Here is a 16067-nt window from a genome sequence, read left to right on the forward strand (position 1 = left end):
CTTTCTGATTTAATAGGATCCAATAAATGGAAACTGTATGGCCAGAATAATGAAAAGAGCACAAAATTTATCTCATTCTGTTGCGTCCTCTCTGTGTTCTTTTGTCCTTTGATTGCACTGGTGGATAATATTATTTTGTTCCCAAGGAAATATGTCCCTTTGATTAGGTTGCAGATATTCTCTCATTTGTCACTGTTCTATCAAGCTATGCCATGTAACAGCAGGAACCCTTGATTATTTAATTGCTTGTAAGAACTCATTAAATCTTACTATCAATCATTGGACATATGGCAAATATCACCCAATGGCATGAGAGGTTTTAACAGTGATCTGTCACTGGGGCATACCCTTTCTTTAGTAGCACAGGCCCTTTGTTTAGTTCTCTGATCATAATAATTTTTAATTAATATTGATTTGCAAAAGAGTGTTCATGCAGTGGCCTTAATCTATGGGTACAAGGATAACCTTCTAGCAGGAACATTTGTAATTCCATATAAATATCCAGAAAACCCATCTAAAAGAGTTTAACCTTTGTACAGTGTTTTGTAGATGGTGTTAGTCTGATGATAATCTAATTTAGTCTTTAAAGTGGATATGTCTCATTAGGAAAAACTTATAATTGGAAGTCATACAATAGGCTTTGCATCAACACCTTGATGGGATCCTATGAAGTATCTGTGACGATATGAAGGAAAAAGACATTTCTCCAAATACAGAATAGTGGCTGTAGCTAATAGAGGTAGCTACTTATGCAGCTATTTATTTAGTCTATAACAAAAAGCACATCAAAGAACTGGGAAGAATCACACCGAATATTGTTTAATTTCGTCACAGATCCTTAAGGTTTAGAGATTATATAAACATAGATGAATGGACTTAAAATCATGAAAAAAATCTGACTACTGCAAAAACCCGACTCTGGGTATGTAGAGTCTAACGAGCAAAATTTAGACTCTGCATTCTTTGCAATCAGAACTTTAGCTATAGCTGCTTTTACCTGAAGAGGTTCAAAATGAGCAATGTTCAAAAGACAAACTTTCAAAGGTGGAAGTTTTCAGCAGCTGGCAACTGAAATACTCCATATTTGCAATTATAAAAGCCAGAACTGCATTTGAGCCTCTTCTCATGGTGACAACTCTTTTACTCTACTGGACTCATAACCTTTTACTATACTTCATTCACTAATATTACTTGGAAGTTGCAGGAAGCAAAAAAATCCAACACAACCACAAAACATTTATTTGATTAATTTATTCAACAAAATACTTGCCTCCATCTTTCTTATTGTTGACATACTATTACTTGGACTGGAAACCATGGGGTATAAGCTATTACTTTGTAATAACTTTGTCTAAAATCCTTTTTTGTTTGACAATTGTGTGTGGAAAACTTAAGAATAATTGATAAATGGAAAAAAAGTAGAAACTGGACAAACTCCTTCTCTGACTTAGGCTTCCATTCATATATGCTGCTTATGGCATATTATGCTTTTTATTTGATCTATGGCTCTGGATCTCTTTAAAATGACATAGAGGTTTTACCATAGCAACACTCCAGGTTTGAGAATGATGGGTTAAAATCTAAAATGATATTTGTAGGTTCTTGGAACTAATTTTTGGATATGGATGACAGCTGGTGTCAATTTGGTTTGTGGTTTGGGTTCAGTGGGTGAGCTCTACAAAAGAAGTGGAGATTTGAATATCTGTAAATAGTAAAGAGCCACAGACATTTTGCTTTAAAACAGAGCGGAAGTGAAGTTGTGAGAAGTAAGAAAGAGCAGCAGAACCTAATTACCTGAGATATGTATCTGCTTTTAGCTATGGAAATGATGAAGAAAAGGAAAAGGGATTTTGTGGTTTGTTTGGGGATTTTGCTTGGTTGTTTTTTTGTGGGTTTTTTTGGTGGGTTTTGGGGTTGGTTTTTTTTGGTTGGTTGGTGTTTTTGAGTTTTGGATTTGATTTGGTTTGTTGGTTTTTGTTTGTTTGTTTGGGGGTTTTTTGGTTTTGTTTTTTTTTTTTTTTTTTTTTTTTTTGTCAGGATGTGTGTGTGTGTATTTCAGGCTACCTTTTCTTGATTTATGAACTACTGTCTCTAAATGTTTCTGTGTATTCAACCCTGTCCTGTTAACAGCAGCATTGTGCCAGACACATATCTATCATTTGTCTCACAGTATGCTGTTTAAGGATTATCATTTAAGTATTTAATACTTTCTTATTTTCAAGTCTTTTTTGATTTCTTTAGTGCCAATTACGCCCTGTTGGGACTGCCAATGACACACAGTGATTCACAAGGTAGATTTAATAAACAAGCTTATATCACTGACAAATATTTCATCAAGATGTGAGAAATCATAAGTTTTGGAATAAAATCCAGAAACTTTACATTTCCATGAGGACTTATGTTAAGATTCCCACGTTTTCAAACAATTATATTGATTTAAAAATATATATCATACATATTTTTAATCCTAATTTCTTAATGTCTGATTCTCTTCCAAAGAAAATTCATCTATGTCTAAATGACTGCATGCATATATACAGTCTGAGGACAGATTATCCAGGTGTTTTTTATTCTCTGTTAAACTAATTCATTCTTATGGAGACAGAGCTCAGTCCCATAACAAGGGGAAGAGCCTTCATGACAGATATGCAGCTGGATTTTATACGTGCTTAACATCATTACAGCAGTACAAGGGATGTAAAAGAGTCATTCTCCTTTCCCAGAAAATGCCATAAGACTGCCTTAAGATTCCTCTAAGCAGTGCTACCTATGAAAATCTGTCCCAATGAGCAAACTAGATATCATGGCTCATGAGAGAGCTGTTTGAGAAATGTTTCAACAAATATATTCAATTTAATTATTATTTTGTTTTATAGTTCACATAAATACCTTGACAAAATGTTACCAGTAGATAAACAACAAATTGTAGTGGTTTTATAAGCATTTCATTATTAATTCTGGTCCTGATTTTTCCCAGTTTTCCATGTTTCAACATTGTTGAAGTATTTATTGTGCTTTTTACTTTCCTTTTGCAGAAGTTTAATAACTGTCTAATGTAAGATCGTAAACAAATTCAGGTATTCTATTTGAAATTCTGAGCATAGACTATTTGGCATTTTTTTCTCAGAATTCAGAGGAACTAAGAATTTCCACTGTGTTCCCCAAACCTATGCCTTTATGTCCTTGCTACACTTTCTACAGGACTGTTTTAGCTAACTGCATATTCTGAATGTCAAAGACCAGCAAATGAAATACTGTCTGATACTATAATATTATCATAGAAACAGTCATGAATGAACTTTGGTTTAAGTAAAAAAAACAACCCCCCCCAAAAAAAACCACAAAAAACCAAAACAGCACTGCAGGTCTCAGGACTGCACTTGCCATCTCAAAATATTTGCTCACTATCCCTCAACAAAATTATTCCATTTTTTGTGTAGACATGGGTCCACCTAGTTTACTTCTGTGTAAGACAGTGAAAATATCTCCTTTGCCAATGAATTTGAGATTATACAAGCAAAGTACTCCATTAACCATTCAGAGCAACTGGAAATACCTTGCTTTCCCAATAAAATGTTTTAACTGAAGGACTTCACAGACAGTCTATTAACAAGAACTACAGCACATTACAGTAACTTCATTATTTCCAAGGTAGGCTTGGACCAGGCATGTCATCTCCGGGGCAATGAATGATACTTTAGGGTAACAGACAATGCTATTATTTTTCTCCATAGTGATATTTTGGTGTAAGTGGACCAAAGACACTGGTGAGATTATGCCACAAAGTACAGAAAGTCTTCCAGGAAGTAAATGAATAAGCTTTGCTATGTTTGCGTAGAATAAAACCCATTAAAACCCATTAAAGGAACCCAAACTGTAGACAGAAGGTAAAGGAGGATTGATTTGTTGTAGCCGTAAAGGCAATAGAATGTCCATTTATTAATTAAAAGTACATTTTATGTATTCTGATGTGATAAATAGTTTGACTGTTTAGGTTAATTCCCTTAGAAATGCACCTAAGGCTATTAACACTGATAAATTATGCACTACTACTTTTTAAATTTCTGATAGACAGTCTTCACAAGTATGCTCCACTTCATTTTCAGTTTTAAGCAGCAGTTTTGTGTAATCATATTCGACATTTAACTATTGCCACTAAAAGCTTCTTAGCCAGAAAAAAGCCAGGCTTTCACAGTTTTAACTCGGCTCTTTTGCCTTCTTTTCCCATCAAATACACATGCATATGAGAAATAGTTTCCTGCTTTGAAGGCCTCAGCTGAAAGAAATAATATGCTCTTAACTATATACTCCTTTGACTTTATGCTCCCTTTAATTTCAGAGTGCTAAACCAAGTAACCCCTGCATAAAAAAAAATAAAATATGACAATGACATTTTTAGATATGAATAAATACAGAGAGAATACTGAAGGTGTATGTGCATAAATAAATCTATATATTCACACTCACCAAAGTCCTGGGAAAATGTATTAATCTCTGTTTCTTCTAGTACAGTATTAACTAAATCAGCTACAGGTGAAAACCACAAAATAATTTTCATGGAAGTCCTGTGTCTTTCAATATATAATGCATTGGTATCCATATTTTGTACATATGTATATAAATACAGTGTCTGTATTCTGATACAGGCACATATTCTGAGTACTTTGCACTGAGCTTATTTCTGAAAATCAGGCATCTAATACCAAGCTAAAAGTTTCAACTTAATATGTATGTCATTTTCTGTAAATGTGAATATGTGATCATATGTATATGTGAGTGAGTGCATATGCTTCTGTATGTATGTGTGTTCTGAAAAATAGGGGGTGTTGTCACTCTCTGATGGTGGTGATGGAGGGGAACAACTTTCTTTCTCCCACTATAAATTTTAAAGGCATTTAAAGGGTTCATTGTTTCAAATCAAAGAGCTATTCATAATAAGTTCCAATAAAATGCAATCCATCACAATTTTACATGAGCAGAAGCTTTCAGCTTGTGCATATTTTGTCAGGAAGGCAATTTAAAGCTTATAAACACAAATCACATCTTTTGGTTTTAACCACAAAACATTTACACAGTACTGACCTGCCACCTATAGTGTCTCAATAAACAGCCAAGAGGTAGAGCACTCCACCTGCAATAGCAAGCAAGACCATGAAGCAAGGACCTAGAGACAGCATTTTCTTTTAGGGCAGACGCACTGTTGAGGCATCAATTCATGAATTCTCAGAAGATTTGGAGAGAAAAGGATGTTTGTCTCCTTGTGCTTATATCCCTTATCAAAGTGTTTAGTTGATATAATAATTGAAACCATTATTTGCATCACAGATATATCTGAAACAGGGTTCTATATCCAGGAAGAAGGTCTCTAGGACCATTTATTTACCCCCTTCCCCCCCCCCCTCTCCCCCCCCCCCCCCCCCCCCATGTATTCTGTAATGATGCTTGTGAACTAATACCTACATTGACCAGATGCACAATTGCTATAATACCATAGCATCTCTGATCACTAGCTGATTTGGCTTAGTCTGTAAAAAACCCTGAGGCATAAAGGTGAATTACTCTTAGGAAAAAAAAAAAAAAAAAGCCAAGAAATATTATTCATTCCATTTTACTGGAGGGGAGGAGAACTGAAGCACAGAGATGCTCTGTTGTTTGCCCAAGGTTACAATGGTTTAAGTGACTTATTGAAAAGAGTCTGAATCAACCATTTCTGTGGGCTAGTCTGTCTTAATGTGCAAACGGTACTTTTTTTTTTTTTTTTTTTTTTCCCCCCCTTAGTATTTTCTGTTCTGGGAATCTTGAAAGAACAGTGACGATTTGTCTTGCTAGGGAACTGGTAGTCGTAGACTCATGAATCACAGGATAATCTTAGCTGGACTGGACCACAGCAGACTATCTGGTTCAAAATCCAAGGTTAGCTCAGAAATAAGATCAGGCTGATTAGGGCATAGTCCAGTCCAATTTCGAAACCCTTGTGGAAAGTCCACCACCTTTCTGACAGCCTGTTCAGCACTTAACCACTGTCATTGTGAACAATTTTTTCCTTAAATCCACTTGCTAAGTCTCATGCTGCAACTTTTTATCACTGCCCTTTACATTTCATTGTGAACCTTTGCGGAAAGACTGCCTCTATTTCTCTCTAACCACCTGTTACACCTTTTAGCCCTCTTTTCACCTGGCTAAATAAATACATTCCTTCAGTATGTTGTGTGCTCCAGGCCCTGCCTGTCTCAGTAGCCCTTCTCTGGCTTTGCTCCACTTTGTTGGTACCTCTCTTGCAGAGGGGAGCCCAGTGCTGACTGTGGCACTCCAGACAAGTGCACACACCAGTTCTCAGAGGGGATAAACACTTTAGGTGACCTTCTGGCTGTACTCTTGCTAATGCAGCCCAATATGGATTTTTTTTTACCTTTTGTTATGCACACTGTTGACTCATGTTCAACTTGCTGTCCACCTGGATCCCGTTGTCCTTCTCTGCAGAGCTAGCTGCTTTCCAGCCAGTTGGCCCCCAACTTGCATAGGTGCAAAAAACAGCTCTTCCTCCAAAAATAACGTAACTAAGGGCTATCGGAGATGCAGTTACTCATGTTTTAGGAGAAAGAAGCTATTCAATACCATCTCAACAGGGCACTTCAGTCTGTCAATTGCTAAATATCCTGTATTTCCATTAAGATTAAGGGAACTTCCAGGTCTAAACCTCTTTAGATCTTGAAAAGAAATAACAGGAAAAGATTTCTAAAAAATAAAGTCACTGTGCAACAGAAAAGTGAGTAACTTGCTAGTCATTGTAATGTAAGTGATGTATTCTTTAGCAGCGACATTTATTCCAAACAATCACAAATCAGCAAATTGTTTTAAAAATGACACATTTACTGTTATCATGTCCCTGAGATTTATAACTCCCTCACTGGATCTCTGGATCTTTACCCCTCGCCTGCCATTAAATTTTATCCTCCCCCTCCCCTTTTCTTTTTGGTCATTTCGGATCCATGTACTTTTGGCATTCTCAAATGGTAGCATATTGATTCTGGAACTGTTAGCTGTTACTGGATTGTTTGCACAATTGAATGGTGGTCCCAAATGAATATTCTGTGTTATAAAATGCTTTCCAGCATATTAAGGAGCCAACCAAAAATGAAAGGGAATGGTTACTCTAAAATATTTTTCTCATTTAATATTAGCAAATTGTTTCAAAAAATTCACATCTTCTTTTCTGTGAACAAAGTGTCTACAAAAATCAGTCTGGTGCCAGTTGGAGTGTTTTTAAAGCACATACAAGTCTAACCTTTCATAATCTAATTTACATTTTAAAATGATTGTGGTTCTAATTCAATTCGTGCTGATCCTGCCATGGAAATGTGGGAGGACAATGTTTAAAATAATAATTCTTTCCTCTTTCAGACAGCCAAGCATAGAAGAGAAGAGTTCAGAGTATGGTTGGAAAAGAAAGAAAACAGGCCTGGGTTCACTCATTTTTTTGCTAAAGTAGAGCCACATACAGAATCGGTATATTCACAGTAGACATTCTGGAACAAGCACAGATGGCCTGATAAATAAAGGAAAGAAACTAGTGAGAGAAAATCAAGCTACTTCCACGGTGTAGAACATAGCTGCAGAGGGAGGAGGTGAAGAGTCAGAGATGTTACCGCTGGAACAGAGACTTGTTGCCATGGGAGCAGGGATAAGGATAGTTGGTACCGTGGAGGCAGTGCCTGGGGAACAAGAACAAAAAAAGAGGGGGATAAGAACTTGGAATGCTGTATGTACAGGGAACAGACACACACACACACACACACACACACACACACGCGCGCGGTGTTTTAGGAAGACTGAATTGCCTTATTCCCAACCTATGCAATGAGGTGGCCAAGGCCAGAAATGCAAAACTTTGCAAAAGGAATATTAAGAACCTATTACACAAATAGTTGTGGTTTTTTTCTGACCAACTTGGAATTCATAGTTCTCTCTTGGCTTTTTGCTCATTTGAAAATATACATAGTATGTGAGATACAAGGTGAACATACATGCTCACAGGCTGATACCTTGTGGATCACTAAGGAAAAGACAGAGGCATTTATCCATGGGAACAGCAGATTCACAGTTTCTTCCCCTAACAAGTCATAGATTGGCTCATAGGAGTGCAGTGACAATTCTAATAGTATGAGGGTTTGACTTAGGGAGAGACATATTTTTTAAAAACCTAAATACTAAATACTCTTACTGATACTTTTCAGTAAAATGCAGCACAAACATTCAAGCAATATCCTGATGTCATGGGACATAACCATGGTTCAAGAGGGATAAAATTTGCTTTAGGACTTCACCATGGGTTTTTTAGTTTTAAAATTAGTTACTTTGGATTGCCATTTCCTATATACGAATCATGTATTGCAGTTTCCCATTTTCCCAAGCAGCAGGCATTTTAAATAGAAAAGATAAGCAAAGGAACTTTTTTCCCCCTCATTTTCCAGACACAGAGGGTACAAATGGTTAATTTTTTGTAGCATAGTTAAACATCAAACTTTGAACCTTCTGTCCCATGATTTACTTGCAAGATTTTGTTCTCTTTCACCCCCACAAGTCTGTCTTGCACTCATTTTTCTTGCTCTCATTTTCTTTCATTCTACATTATGATATGATTGTTCAAACTGTGACCAAAACCCTCACTTTGTAACCTTTTTTAAAAGTGTATATTAATAAACACAAGCAGGGCTTTTCAGTGTAGCAAAAAAATAAAACTGCCCGTTATATGCAAAGTACATCTTTAATGATGTTTAAAAAGGGGCTAAACATCTCTATGGGAATTCTTAAAACACTTATCTCTTAGGCCCTTATTTAGTTTTGCGAGTCTTTGTTGTTTAACAAGCTGGAGAAATGGGTCATCTAATGTTATATTAATCAGTAAATTAATATTTTAATTTGATTTTCTTTATAGTTGAGATGCTTGCGGCATCTCCAGTGTTTTCTCTCTCCATATACTGAAGTTAAGCAGTATCATTATCATATTGTACCTTGGGGTTGTGAGATAACAGGGTCCAGTGATAGCTCTATTCTTAGGAGAGTGGGAAGTTTATGATGACACTTATACATTTTAAATGGCACATGGAGGCTCTCATGTAATGAAATGTCTTACAGCTGAGTCATAGGCTTTTCAGTTCGTATACTTGAAATCACAGCTTTCAGGTCCAAGTAGGTGACACGTTTTGCCAATCTTTTGATACAATCTTTACAGTGTGCTGGAGTAAAAATCTCATTTATTCAGTTTTTCATGAACAGTCTTAGTTTGAAGTTTTTTGGTAAGTTGCAAGAGATATGACTATCAATAGATGAAAGGGAGAGGAAAGAAAAATTAATTCTTTGAAGGTTAAGTTCTAATTTAATATAATTTTTCAAATATTCTGTAAAGCAAGTGCAGAAGAGACACAAACATTTATTTAGTATTATGAGGTCTAATTACGTTTTTGAAATCTGCTTGGAAAATCAGAATCTGTGGTTAGATCAGTCCAGCCTGCCCCTGGTCCTTGCATGTCTATACAACTGCTGACAAAGAAAGCTTTCTCCTTTTTGATCTCTTATACATGACCTTATTTACAGGTCAAAATAGTGGTAAGATGGGAACGGTTCACAGGTCACTGCTAGGTGAGTACAAAGGAAGAAACAGTCTTTGTTCCTTTACCTCCTTAGACGGTCACAATCTGACTTTTTCAGATCATCACAAATCACATGTTCTAGCGCATGTTTGCTCTGGTCCGATGGTAAGTTATGTGTCTGAGTGAAAATACATATATGCTTGGTGATACCCTCACATACCAAGGTTAAAGCAAATCACATTCACACATTGCATATCACAGCTGATTTACTGGCCATACCTCAGCACATGCACCATAACTATATATGACTGTAAAATAGCCAATACTTTATTGTTACTTTAGCTTCACTGCCTTTGTAGCATAGTCATTCACAAAAATGCACCCAAATGCAGGTTCCACTTGTGCTCACAATTATGCAAGTGCAAACAAAACTGCCGCAGTAGGAATGTAGGCAGAGTGACACTTTCCTCTCCTGCCCTCCCTCTCTTTTTTTCTCCTCTTTAACTTTATAAATAACTTAAGGCCTGGTATATGAAATGGCATTTTAAAGATTGCATAGCATAGGATTCTAGGTTTGGGGACTGAGGCACGTCTGGGAACCCTTAGGTGCAGTCAGGAGTTTATTTTTTTGCCCATCTCAAGATAGTGGTATCAGTTTTCCAAAAGATACATCTGCCTGAGTTCCAGGCCAGAAATGATGTGTGGGCCACCGAATGACTGCACCAAAATGTTTTCAAGTCAAAATGAATGGAAGAATCTAAATGAATGTGCTTGTTACCATAACAAAGTAACAACAGAGTTAATAGGTAAGTTTATATTAGGAGATCCATGAAAAATTTTGTGGTGGTTCATGAAAAGTTGTGTGAATATTCACACGGGTTTTGATTGGTACTAGTTTCCTCTGAGGGAAAGTACTGTATTTCACCCACTTTTTTACAAAAGCTTATAAATAGAATAACAAACCTCTGAATGGGTTTTGAACCAGGCTAAAGTTCTGACTCTAATTCAATGTCAAAATCCTTTTGAATTCAAGAGTAGATTTACCCCAGTTTTAATATGAAGGACTTTTAGAAAAGTATGAAACTTTGGAGGTGTTTGGCTTCATCATGAACATTTCACACATCCCTAGCTATCGTGTTGTTAAGGTCAGCGCTTGCCAGTATCAACAGAATGAGCTTGTGCTGTCGGTTACTCCTCACTGAAAGCTGCAGGTTTGACTGCCTATATGGTTTTGAAGTTTCATCTTCTGGAGTCTTTACACATAACAAATACCATCTGTCTTCAAAGAGTTTCACCAGCTCCAGAAGGCTCAAGTAAGTGGACTACGTAAGAAGGGACAGCAGAAGGTGTCTTAAAAAGGTGAGTGCTCCAAAAGGGAACATGAATTTAAAAAAAAAAAAAAAAAAGACAGTCTGCTTCAATTACATTACACCAAATAACCTCACGGGCCTGGCTACACTCCCATTTTTACAATGCATGCAAAAACAAGTTAGGAAGAAGTTGCTTACTTTAGCTACTTAAAAAATAGATTGAAATTCCAATTCTTCTGTCCCAAAAGCACAGAGACATTTTTTTCTCCTCATTGATTATCAGTCCACTTCAGTTGAAACGGTCCTGACTAAGATCAAAATCTCTTTGAAAAGATGACTTTAAAGCTAATGAAGTACTAGCACCACTGCACTATGCTATCAGATGGGTATTTTTGGAAAATGAAAGTAAATCAATATTAATACTATAAACCAGAAATTGATTGATTTTGCCATTAAAATATGTAATGGTGAAAGAGCCCATATCTAATGATTTTTGTTAAAGTCTGTAAGTATCATATTAATTAAACTGGATACATGAAAATATTCGAAGACATTTGTAAGACTTACTTGGGTCAACCAATTTTTAAAAGCAAAAGTTCTACCATTAATAAATTGGAGAAGGATCATAGCTGTTAAGCAATAAAGATGAAAGTCACATGAAAGGATGATTATGAGAAATTTGAAAAAAGAATTTGCAGTCTCCATCATTCTCAGTCTCTTACAATCTAATAAGTTAACTTGTACTGACTGGTAAGAGAGGTGATAAAAACTGATAATTTTTTAAATGACACTAATTCCAGGATGTATGCAAAGCCTCACCAATGCCTTAACATCTATCAAGGACATATTAAATAACTCAAGATAGTGGATTAATATTGTGTAACCATCTTCAGAAATTCTAAACCATGCATTCCAACATCCTTACTAGCATTGATTATGAACCATTGAATCAGTACTTCATGTTCATTTCCTTTCATTTGCTTTATTTCACACTGGGGAATATTTGCATTTGTACTGTGCTCCTGCTTCAAGTCAAACACACTTTAAAATTCATACCTGCCTTAATGCAATGGTAACTTTGGTAGCCTGTTATTGTCTTTGACAAGTCCATCCCCTCCTCCTCCCAACAGGGGAGAACAAAGAAAAAAAGAGGAAGAAAAAAAAAGGGGGGGGGGGGGGGGGGGATAATTAAAAAAAAAAAATAAAAAGCTAAAAGGTCAATGATTTTATAACAAAACCAACATAGCAATAGCTGATTGGGAGATTTGGAAATTAACAGCTAAGGTATGTCAATAAAGTCCTAGCAATGATTTCCAAAAAAAAGTTAACAAAAGCACCACCAACAGAACGAGGATTTAGAAAGCACATTACAGCAATCAGTAAATCATTTTGAAAAAGAATCAAAATCACTACACAGAACTGAAAACCACTAAGTCAATCCTTATTGTCAAGCCTAATGTGATCCAATGTACTGCAGCGAGGGAATGGGAAGGAAGTGTCTACACCACACGTTGAATTAAAGGGAATCAACCAGCCATTTACTTTCATTTATTTAGTAACCTTCATGATGAGATCATCAAATATATTGTCTCCTCAGGAATCACAGAAGGCTACTACCTTGCTCTCTTTTTTTCTAGCCCACCCTTTGTAGTCTGATTTTTCTGTAAGGCTATTAGAACTGTTTAAACACAGTTTTTTAGGGAGTTTTTTAGGGGGAGGGTTGGTTTTGCTCTGTACCAGGAGAAAAAGACACAAAGACAATATTCTAACAAATTAATTCTAAGTCACTATGAAGGATTCACTAATGGACCTCTGAAGATTAGAGTATCAAGTTTGTAAAGAGGAGTGTTCACAACAGACTACGTTAACTGTGACCAGTAGGAAATAATTTTACTGCAAGGTGTAAATAAAAGGAAAATGGTTTCCTGTTCTTCAAAACCAAAATCAAACAAAAAAAAACCCATATGGATTGTAAACCTTACCTATAAATCTAGAGGTCACTGTGTCAAACAGAGAGGACATCCCTTGCCCCTTTTGTTGGCAGGCAAGTGACGTGTTGAAATCATTTGCTGTCAAATGTGGGTCAGATGAACTGTGTTCATGTTTCTTCTATCCCACTTCCACACCAGGAACCTGAAGCACCAGCTCTGGCTGTAGATATTTATTCTTAGACACCTAAAGGAAGGTGAAATGTGTCTTACAATGGATGAGAAGACTTCTGTTGCCAAAAGCAGTATAACCAAAAAAAATCAGTAGGACATAAGCACCTGAATGACTCGATGCAGTTCAGGATCACTTACCCATGCTACCTATCAATGACTTGGTGAAATTTACATGAAGTTTGCAAGAACATCCAGAAAACTTTATTTGGCTACTGTCATCCCCTTAGTACAGTTCTATGTCTAGGCAACAGTGCCTTATTCTGGCTAGTTCAGAATTAATTTGAGTATTTCTATAGAACTTCGTATTGAGTAGTATTTATAGCTGTTTATTACTACTATTTTGAAAGCAGTAAATGAAGTGCTTTTAGCTTCAGAGTTTCCTTCATCTACTTTGAATCTGCAGGAGTTCTTGTGTATTCAAAAACCTGCCGTTTTTTCCCAACTGTAGCAGCTAGTCCAGTAGTAGATACTACCCCACTTTGCAGACCTTGACTCAACTATGTCAGAACATTGTGCTTTGAGAGCTTCCCTGCTTGAGTGTGCGCACAGTATAAAATTAAATTTGCACTTCATGTTACCTCTAATACTTGTACTCCTACATAGTATAAGATGATCTATTTATTGAACTATGAAAAAAATATCACTTAGAATGGATTTTTATTGAAGAAGTGCGGTTAAATTATGTCTCTTTTCATAGGGGTAAATTGGTTGTATGTGTCCTGTTAGCTACCTGCTTCCATGATAACAGCAACAAACCCTCAAAATTAAAATGAAATAAAGGCAAAAATAATAACAACACAGTTAGAAATGTACCATAGCATTGCTGAAGTCCTAACGATTTGTGAAGGAAGCCACAGGTTAAGTTCTTTGTTGCTTCTTGGAATATCTTCAGACTTATTTTTCTTTCTTAAATAGATTCTGCAAATTTCTTGTAGTTTTCACTTGGTAGTGGTGCTGATTGTATGTCTCAACAAAGTTTAATTTTGAAAAATAAACTGTTCATAGAAATGTCAATGTTTTGTCAAACAAGGTCAAATTATTATTATTTTTAAGTAGAAAAATTCCAATTAGTAATAGCTGAATTATTCATAATACATAAATTATCTAAACCAGTATATTACTTTATTCTGTTCCAGATTGCCTGGTAAAGATATTTGAGTTCCTATGAATTTATTCATTGTTTTTATTAGATCTGTGAACAGTTTATGTACTGAACTTTAGTACGTAGGGTGATGTGCTGACAATGAACTTTGACTATTCACAATTTGTAGAGCATAACTGTTAGCTAAATCATTTGGTTTGGTTTCTGCTTTCTAAATAGATGAATATTTTTTAAATGTGAAAATGAAAAATAATGCTTAGCCAGTAACAAACAAAAAATAATGAATACTCTTTAGGTAATTTCTGATTCCCTTATCCCTCCCGTATTCATGCAATAAACATTCACAAATACCAGAATGAGAGGGCATAGGCACACAGGAAGAATGGCTTTTCAGTTGGTTACTTAAAAGTCTTCCATTAGGTGTCAGCTGCTTACATTTCCAAACATCATATGCCACAATAATGAATAAAAGACTTCCTAATAAAAGGAAGGCTTTTTAGTATGAACATTATGAGTACCTACTCAAGACTAAGGTTAATTTTGTGCCTTGCATGAGCACTTTGGCTTGCAGATACAGAGCTTGATTTAGGAAAGGGTCACACTCTTCAGACATGAAATACCCATCTGTTGTGTGAACAGTCATACTCAAGAGTGAATGAAATTTCTCTGACCAGATCAGAAGAAAGTAACTGAGTATTTGGTGATACCTGATCTCTCCCCCAGCTGTGGAAACCTATTGAAGCAGCTCTACTTATAATACATTTGTCAGAATGCTAATTGGAAAAATGACTTCATTGTGTGAGTCATACAGTCACCTCTGTGGACCTCATTAGACTTAAATGAGCAGACTGAAGGCCAGAGTAATCATTCTGAGCACAGCCATATGTTGGTGAAGAAGCTCTCTCAGAAACAGGATCTTCGCCAACTTTGGGTACTTACAAGTGACTAGATGGAAGATGGAGGGCTCGGTGGCAGGAAATACATTGGAAACACTCACATATGTAGCCTGTTCCCCTTCACAACAAAGGACAACTTTTTAAAAAATCTTTTAAATAGCAGATTCACTAGCTGGTAAATTTTTAAATAGCTTGCAATGTTTTGAGTTAGGACAATGGTATTTTTGGGTGGCAGTAGAGCATGTCTGCATGTAGCTCTGTGGTTCCTTGCAGGACAGGCTGTAGCACTGGTTGGCAGCTCTTAGGAACACGAACTTTTTTTTTTCTGAGTGATGAAGTTGTTCCAGCCTGACTTCAAAAAACTAGCAGCTACAATCAAAATACATTATTGGTTGAGACTGTGACTTTCCTTGAGAAGCTAATCTACATTTGTGGAGCTGCTGCTTACCTATGTCTGAGAATTTGGTAGATCTGGATGAGGGCTTTAGTAGAAAAAGAGAACAACTCCATCTCGGCCAGAAGATAAAAGGTCATCTCCAGCAGCAGAACTGGTACAAAGAGAGAAACATAACCTACTGCTTTGTTACATTTTTAACCTGAAAGATTCTGTTAATAGGATAGCCAGATTCAGAAGGGCTGAAGAAAATACTACTTGAAGACATCTATAGTAAACAGATCTTGATAGTACAAGCTAAACGGAAACAACATGGAATAGTGATCTCCTTCTGATGTCATCTAAATTTAATCTAGATTTGGAATGAGGTTTAGGGTGATTTACAAAGCTTGATTAACAAATGGGGAATTAAATTCCATATACCTTTTTTTGAGGAATAAAAAGTTAATAGTACAGCCATTAGGATTTATGGAATAACCTCACTCAAAACAAAACTAGGTACAAGATTTGTCTGATCACAGATATGTCTTACCTTAAATATAACTGTTTAGAAGCTAGAGATTAAGGTATTTATGTGGTTGTGAAAATCTCAACAGTCTGACCTTTATGAATT

The 16067-nt window shown here is 36.1% G+C and overlaps 1 long non-coding RNA gene across 1 annotated transcript; it reads right to left on the bottom strand.

Annotated features, from left to right (window-relative positions):
* Positions 1-7328: 7328 nt before the first annotated feature.
* LOC121087937 lies at positions 7329-15601 on the bottom strand. The gene is made up of 3 exons (XR_005827791.1): positions 15509-15601; positions 12883-13075; positions 7329-7712 (listed from the first exon to the last, which is right to left on the bottom strand). It is a non-coding gene; the product is annotated as an uncharacterized LOC121087937 (long non-coding RNA).
* Positions 15602-16067: the final 466 nt, after the last annotated feature.

Source organism: Falco naumanni, chromosome 4 (assembly GCF_017639655.2).
Source record: "Falco naumanni isolate bFalNau1 chromosome 4, bFalNau1.pat, whole genome shotgun sequence".
In the NCBI taxonomy this organism is placed as follows: Eukaryota; Metazoa; Chordata; class Aves; order Falconiformes; family Falconidae; genus Falco; species Falco naumanni.